At 44.4% G+C, this 7852-nt stretch overlaps 1 long non-coding RNA gene across 2 annotated transcripts; it reads right to left on the bottom strand.

Annotated features, from left to right (window-relative positions):
* Nucleotides 1–613: 613 nt before the first annotated feature.
* On the bottom strand, nucleotides 614–5444 carry LOC138959307 (uncharacterized). Of its 2 annotated transcripts, none has more exons than XR_011453685.1 (2): nucleotides 5358–5444; nucleotides 614–3508 (listed from the first exon to the last, which is right to left on the bottom strand). It is a non-coding gene; the product is annotated as an uncharacterized lncRNA (long non-coding RNA). The 2 variants fall into 2 exon arrangements; XR_011453684.1 differs by lacking the exon at nucleotides 5358–5444 and adding an exon at nucleotides 5058–5144.
* Between the last annotated feature and the right edge of the window lie 2408 nt (nucleotides 5445–7852).

Below are 7852 nucleotides of genomic sequence, written 5' to 3'. Positions count from 1 at the left end.
CTTCGTGAAGTCGACTTCGTGTTCTTCGATTGTAGCTATTGTCGATTTGACGCACACCGATCTTCAGCTGCGTGTCGTTTCCAGGACATTGCAGATTAAATGTGTGGTTCTTTGTGTATCCAGTGGATTTTTTTTAAACCACATTCTTGCCACTGGAGCAGCCGACTGCGTGTCTGTGAGATGGCTTGCAGATTTAAAAAAATATATATTGACTAGCTTGCCCTGTGACTGATATGGGACTCCAAGGGGATTTATTTAAATCAATATTTGACTTGACTTGATGACTGAAGGATGAATGCAACAAGGCATCGCCTGACGAAAAAGTGAAGAAACGTCGTTCTGATCGAGCTGCTAGCATCAGGAATGTTGATGACATCCATGAAACCGTGTGTGTGTGGGGGGGGGGGGGTGTGTGCGCGTGTTTTCGCGCGCGCGTGTGTGTGTGTGTGTGTGTGTGTGTGTGTGTCAGCGTGTACATGTCGGTGCGCACATGCGGGCTTTCCATATGCGTACGTGTGTGTATGTGTAGGCTTTCTGTTGAGTGAAAGACGGAATACTGGAGAGAAAACCACTTCACATGAACACACGCATACACACTGTCTCACGGAAGCGATTATTGGACAGTACAACATTTATAATTTTGACTCAAAATGTCGATCAACAACGGATGAACAAATACATATTTCTCTTATAATTTACAAGAATACAATGGCCTCTTTTGTTGTTTACGTCTACAGATCATGTCAAGGCATCTTCCTATTTATAGTGTTTTAAATGGGTTGCCACGACATGTAGCAAGGTAGTGGCTCTTACATCTGATTGGTTAGTGTTGAAAACGGTGTTAATAGAATCATTATAATGTATGTGTGTTTGCTTGTTGTAGCAGTGGAACCCCATTATAAGACACCCCCCCCTCCCCCCACAATGTAAGACCTTTCATGACCTTGCTTTGTTCAGACTGTCTGTACATATGCTGTGTAAATTGACCTCCATCTTAAGACGTTCTGCTTTTTAAGACCTGAATGTCTGAGAATTGTCGAGGTGTTACAAGTGGGGTTCCCCTGTAGTGTGTCGCTGAGTGCTGGAGTGCCGGGTTATTGACACATGCAGGACGCTGAGTGCTGGAGTGCCGGGTTATTGACACATGCAGGATGCTGAGTGCTGGAGTGCCGGGTTATTGACACATGCAGGATGCTGAGTGCTGGAGTGCCGGGTTATTGACACATACAGGACGCTGAGTGCTGGAGTGCCGGGTTATTGACACACGCAGGACGCTGAGTGCTGGAGTGCCGGGTTATTGACACATGCAGGACGCTGAGTGCTGGAGTGCCGGGTTATTGACACATGCAGGACGCTGAGTGCTGGAGTGCCGGGTTATTGACACATGCAGGACGCTGAGTGCTGGAGTGCCGGGTTATTGACACATGCAGGACGCTGAGTGCTGGAGTGCCGGGTTATTGACACATGCAGGACGCTGAGTGCTGGAGTGCCGGGTTATTGACACACGCAGGACGCTGAGTGCTGGAGTGCCGGGTTATTGACACATGCAGGACGCTGAGTGCTGGAGTGCCGGGTTATTGACACATGCAGGATGCTGAGTGCTGGAGTGCCGGGTTATTGACACATGCAGGATGCTGAGTGCTGGAGTGCCGGGTTATTGACACATACAGGACGCTGAGTGCTGGAGTGCCGGGTTATTGACACATGCAGGACGCGAAGAGGTAGGTAGATGCCTTAATTAGTTGACACATCTTATCAACCAAACACAGTTTGTAGACAGCTTGTTGACAGCTTGTTGACAGCTTGTTGACAGCTTGTTGACAGCTTGTTGACAGCTTGTTGACAGCTTGTTGGCAAGTTCTGAATTATAATTAGATAGTAGGTTGTTAACAATTTGTATAAACTATGAATTAAGGAACGGTTGTTGATCAGTGTTGAATCAAATTTAAGATAGTATGTTGTTCACAAGTCTGTTGGTGAGTAGTGATGAACAGCACACGTTACAGCGCGAATGTCGAATGCCACGGATGAAAGTGAGAATGTTTACGCATATCAAATGCAAATGAGCAGTTGCTTCGTTCACAACTGTCGCCTATCGCGGAAATAGAGCAGTCAGATTGTTGAAAAGTTTGAACTGTCAAAGATTGTAATAAAGCTGTTGACTGTAGTAACCCTAAACAGAAGGAAGTGGGGATGATGACGTGTTGAACCTCAGGGAACGTAGACAAGTTGTCAGCTGTTGACTGTAGTAACCCTAAACAGAACGAAGTGGGGATGATGACGTGTTGAACCTCAGGGAACGTAGACAAGTTGTCAGCTGTTGACTGTAGTAACCCTAAACAGAACGAAGTGGGGATGATGACGTGTTGAACCTCAGGGAACGTAGACAAGTTGTCAGCTGTTGACTGCAGTAACACTAAACAGAACGAAGTGGGGATGATGACGTGTTGAACCTCAGGGAACGTAGACAAGTTGTCCGCTGTTGACTGTAGTAACCCTAAACAGAAGGAAGTGGAGATGATGACGTGTTGAACCTCAGGGAACGTAGACAAGTTGTCAGCTGTTGACTGTAGTAACCCTAAACAGAACGAAGTGGGGATGATGACGTGTTGAACCTCAGGGAACGTAGACAAGTTGTCAGCTGCTGGCTTCACCAGATTGTAACAAGACTGTTGACGGATGTTGACAGTCACAAATGGCAGTGAAACTGTTGAAAATAACTGAATGCCCCGGATCGTACTGAAGCTGTTGACAAAGGTCACAGGTCGTGTGGAGGTTGTTGACAAAGGTCACGAGTCGTGTAGAGGTTGTTGACAAAGGACATGAGTCGAGTAGAGGATGTTGACAAGTTTTGATTCCGAAGACCGCGCAAAGACTATTGGAAAATGACATCGAATACTTGTGCCTGCCTGTGCCGTTGATATCCAATCTGAATTGCCAGCACAGGCAGGAGGAAGAACGCAGGCAGAGTCTTTGTCAGTCTGTATATCCCTCTTGACACGCTCGGGGACCAGAGTCTACACGTGAGTCCCTATCCCTGTTGACAGTAGCTAGCTACACGTGTGTCCCTATCCCTGTTGACAGTAGCTAGCTACACGTGTGTCCCTATCCCTGTTGACAGTAGCTAGCTACACGTGTGTCCCTATCCCTGTTGACAGTAGCTAGCTATACGTGTGTCCCTATCCCTGTTGACAGTAGCTAGCTATACGTGTGTCCCTATCCCTGTTGACAGTAGCTAGCTATACGTGTGTCCCTATCCCTGTTGACAGTAGCTAGCTATACGTGTGTCCCTATCTCTGTTGACAGTAGCTAGCTATACGTGTGTCCCTATCCCTGTTGACAGTAGCTAGCTATACGTGTGTCCCTATCCCTGTTGACAGTAGCTAGCTATACGTGTGTCCCTATCCCTGTTGACACAGCTGTGTGGAGAGGGGCACGCACGTGCGGCAGGCTGTGGCGGTGGCGGGCCGGGGACACAGGGTCAGATGCTGGGCCGTGCAGAACGTGCCTGTCAACACAAGGTCATTCTCTTACTGCACTGATGGGTCAGTTGATACAACACACTACCCTTGTTACACCTGTTGGCGTCTGCATTATGCTTCCAGTCTACAATAACAACGACAACATTAACACAAACAACAACAACAACAACAACAACAACAAGCGTTGTTGACTATGAATGTAGATGTAAATGCTTGTATAAGTTACTGTGTTTTAATTTTAAATGTGTCAAGCGCAAAGAGCATAATTATAAAGTTATGATGTTGCACTATATAAATGCTCATTTATTATTATTATTATTATAACAACAACAACAACAACAACAACAACAACAACAACAACAACAACAACAACAACAACAACAACAACAACAACAACAACAACAACGACAACGTTGTGCTTAATGTGGACGGCAGTGAATGCTTACATACACACACTGCTATCAGGTAGCTGCGATGGTCAAAGAAAGAAAAAGAACAAGTCGCGTAAGGCGAAAATACAACATTTAGTCAAGTAGCTGTCGAACTCACAGAATGAAACTGAACGCAATGCCATTTTTCAGCAAGACCGTATACTCGTAGCATCGTCAGTCCACCGCTCATGGCAAAGGCAGTGAAATTGACAAGAAGAGCGGGGTAGTAGTTGCGCTGAGAAGGATAGCACGCTTTTCTGTACCTCTCTTCGTTTTCACTTTCTGAGCGTGTTTTCAATCCAAACATATCATATCTATATGTTTTTGGAATCAGGAACCGACAAGGAATAAGATGAAAGTGTTTTTAAATTGATTTCGACAATTTAATTTTGATCATAATTTTTATATTTTTAATTTTCAGAGCTTGTTTTTAATCCAAATATAACATATTTATATGTTTTTGGAATCAGAAAATGATGGAGAATAAGATGAACGAAAATTTGGATCGTTTTATAAAAAAATGGTTTTTTTACAATTTTCCGATTTTTAATGACCAAAGTCATTAATTAATTTTTAAGCCACCAAGCTGAAATGCAATACCGAAGTCCGGGCTTTGTCGGAGATTACTTGACCAAAATTTCAACCAATTTGGTTGAAAAATGAGAGCGTGACAGTGCCGCCTCAACTTTCACGAAAAGCCGGATATGACGTCATCAAAGACATTTATCAAAAAAATGAAAAAAACGTCTGAGGATATCATACCCAGGAACTCTCATGTCAAATTTCATAAAGATCGGTCCAGTAGTTTAGTCTGAATCGCTCTACACACACACACACACACACACAGACAGACAGACAGACAGACAGACAGACACACATACACCACGACCCTCGTCTCGATTCCCCCCTCTATGTTAAAACATTTAGTCAAAACTTGACTAAATGTAAAAAGGAAGAAACACAGAAAAAGCGAAAGAAAAGAAGACAGAAAGACAGAAAGAAAGGAAGACATAAAGAGACAACAAAAGAAGAAAGGAAGACAGAAAGGAAGACAGAAAGGAAGACAGAAAGGAAGACAGAAAGGAAGACAGAAAGGAAGACAGAAAGAGAGAAATAAATGAAGAAATAGCTACACTCCACTGACCCACACTGCGACAGAACTCCTGCCCGTTACGCTGAAAGTTGAATGCCGTGAAGGCCTGAACACACTGCTGCTGGGTGGCCGCCGTGGTGAAAGACAGAGAAAGAAAGATAGACAGACAGAGAGAAAGAAATGTATATTGTCCACTGACCCACACTGCGACAGAACTCCTGCCCGTTACGCTGAAAGTTGAATGCCGTGAAGGCCTGAACACACTGCTGCTGGGTGGCCGCCGTGGTGAAAGACAGAGAAAGAAAGACAGACAGACAGATAGAGAGAAAGAAATGTATATTGTCCACTGACCCACACTGCGACAGAACTCCTGTACGTTACGCTGAAAGTTGAATGCAGTGAAGGCCTGAACACACTGCTGCTGGGTGGCCGCCGTGGTGAAAGACAGAGAAAGAAAGACAGACAGACAGATAGAGAGAAAGAAATGTATATTGTCCACTGACCCACACTGCGACAGAACTCCTGTACGTTACGCTGAAAGTTGAATGCAGTGAAGGCCTGAACACACTGCTGCTGGGTGGCCGCCGTGGGGGCCAGGGGTGTTCCTTGGCAGAAGAACTCCGCTAGCGGCACGAGGAAGCCTTCTTCCTGCTGCTCCTGCTGCTGCTGTTGCTGCAACAAGGGCGGTAACTGCAACCCGGGAAACCGCTGTCGCTGGCTGAGACACGTCGGTAGCAAGAGTAGGGCTGCTAGGCTGAGGAGGAGCAGGGTGACTGAACGATGTTGAAGATGCACTGCACACAGATACAGTTTGGATTGTTGTGAATACACACGTCGGGAGGAGCAGGGTGACTGTGCGATGTTGAAGATGCACTGCACACAGATACAGTTTGGATTGTTGTGAATACACACGTCGGGAGGAGCAGGGTGACTGTGCGATGTTGAAGATGCACTGCACACAGATACACTTTGGATTGTTGTTAATACACACGTCGGGCTATGCGGTTTTGAAGATGTAGCCCAGGGCTCCCCAACGGACGCCCCTCCTAGTGCGTCCCGGGACCCCACTTTCAATTTTTAGAGGGTCCATGGACCCCCACAGCAGAATTTTAGAGGGTCCTAAGGGTCCTAAGGGTCCAAAAGCCAAAAAGTCCCAGTGTACTTATTAAACATTGTGGTCACGTATTGTGTACTATGAAGTGTTTTCTTCCTTGGAATATTCTAGGTGGACATGACAATCCAGGACTCGCTCTTTTAAAGTCTAGTGCGTCCCGGGACTCCCTCTATAAATTCCTAGTACGTGTTTTCGGCTTCTAGTGCGTATAGAACGCAAGGACGAGCTCAATGGGGAGTCCTGTAACCTACTGCACATTTTCATATTTTTAAACATTGTATTTCTTCTTGTACACACGCCAAAGTAAATCGGACCGATTTTCAAGTTTTCTGGGAGAAATGAATCTAAACGCCCGTTATGCCTCGATACATTCTGATCATCATCGCTCCACGGCTATCGCCAGTTATCTCTCTGACCGGACGCTAAAGTTCTAGGCAAATCTATCAAAACAAGAATACAGAGTTATCTCCCATATGTTGTTCGCGAGCAGTGTTCGCGAGACGAAAATGATTGCAGATTGGCCGACTTCGACAGTGATCTCCGTTCTGTTCTTCACAGTTATGATAAAGACATCGTTCTAAGGTCAAAACAAGTCGACATTTTGGGACTGCTGCCGGAAGGAGACCGTAATATATGGTTGCATCACTGTCAGAAAAAATCGTCTGCTCCAGCGAGCGCCGAAACCAAACGGTTGATTATCACGTGACACTTTTGCCATATTTAGAGTTGTTTGCACAGTAAATACAGCCGCGAAAAATAGCTCGCTTGAAACTGTCTTACATATCAATTCCTTTGTAATTTAAAAATTACACAACACCATGAAAAATCATTATCGACGATCGCGAATCTGCTTATTTCCATAACACATTACGAAAAGATCTAAATATGTTTAAAAAAAAAATCGATTTCCTCGACAGACAAGGAAAACCAAGGCATCCTGTCAGGATGACTCATTTTGACCTGAGTTCAGGATGGCCTTGATATAGATAGAACCATCTAGCAAACACATCATAACGTTAATACCACAACCAGAACATAGTCATAGACATCAACAACAACAAACGCATTTATCAATAATCACCAAAAACGCATTGACTGTGAATAATTATCGCAGAGGTAAAGATTGCTCTGTTACAATTACTTGTGTGTGTTTCGAGAACTTGATCACAATAAAAACAATATTTTGTGTTGTATAAGGAGCACAAACGGACGTCACTTTGGTGTATAAATGCTCGGAAATGACAGTTGTAGAGCAAGTCATTCAAGTTACCTTCGTGAAATTAAAAAATCATGTCTAGGTCCTTGGAAATATGAGGACGTATGGTTCTCTTCGTTCTGGGGTAAGCTGGCATGATTGATATTACTGTGATGTCACTATGAGCATGGCATGATTGATATTACTGTGATGTCACTATGAGCATGGCATGATTGATATTACTGTGATGTCACTATGAGCATGGCATGATTGATATTACTGTGATGTCACTGTGAGCATGGCATGATTGATATTACTGTGATGTCACTATGAGCATGGCATGATTGATATTACTGTGATGTCACTATGAGCATGGCATGATTGATATTACTGTGATGTCACTATGAGCATGGCATGATTGATATTACTGTGATGTCACTATGAGCATGGCATGATTGATATTACTGTGATGTCACTATGAGCATGGCATGATTGATATTACTGTGATGTCACTATGAGCATGGCATGATTGATATT

This window comes from Littorina saxatilis, linkage group LG1 (assembly GCF_037325665.1).
Source record: "Littorina saxatilis isolate snail1 linkage group LG1, US_GU_Lsax_2.0, whole genome shotgun sequence".
Classification (NCBI taxonomy): Eukaryota; Metazoa; Mollusca; class Gastropoda; order Littorinimorpha; family Littorinidae; genus Littorina; species Littorina saxatilis.
This window is presented reverse-complemented; position numbering and strand designations above follow the sequence as displayed.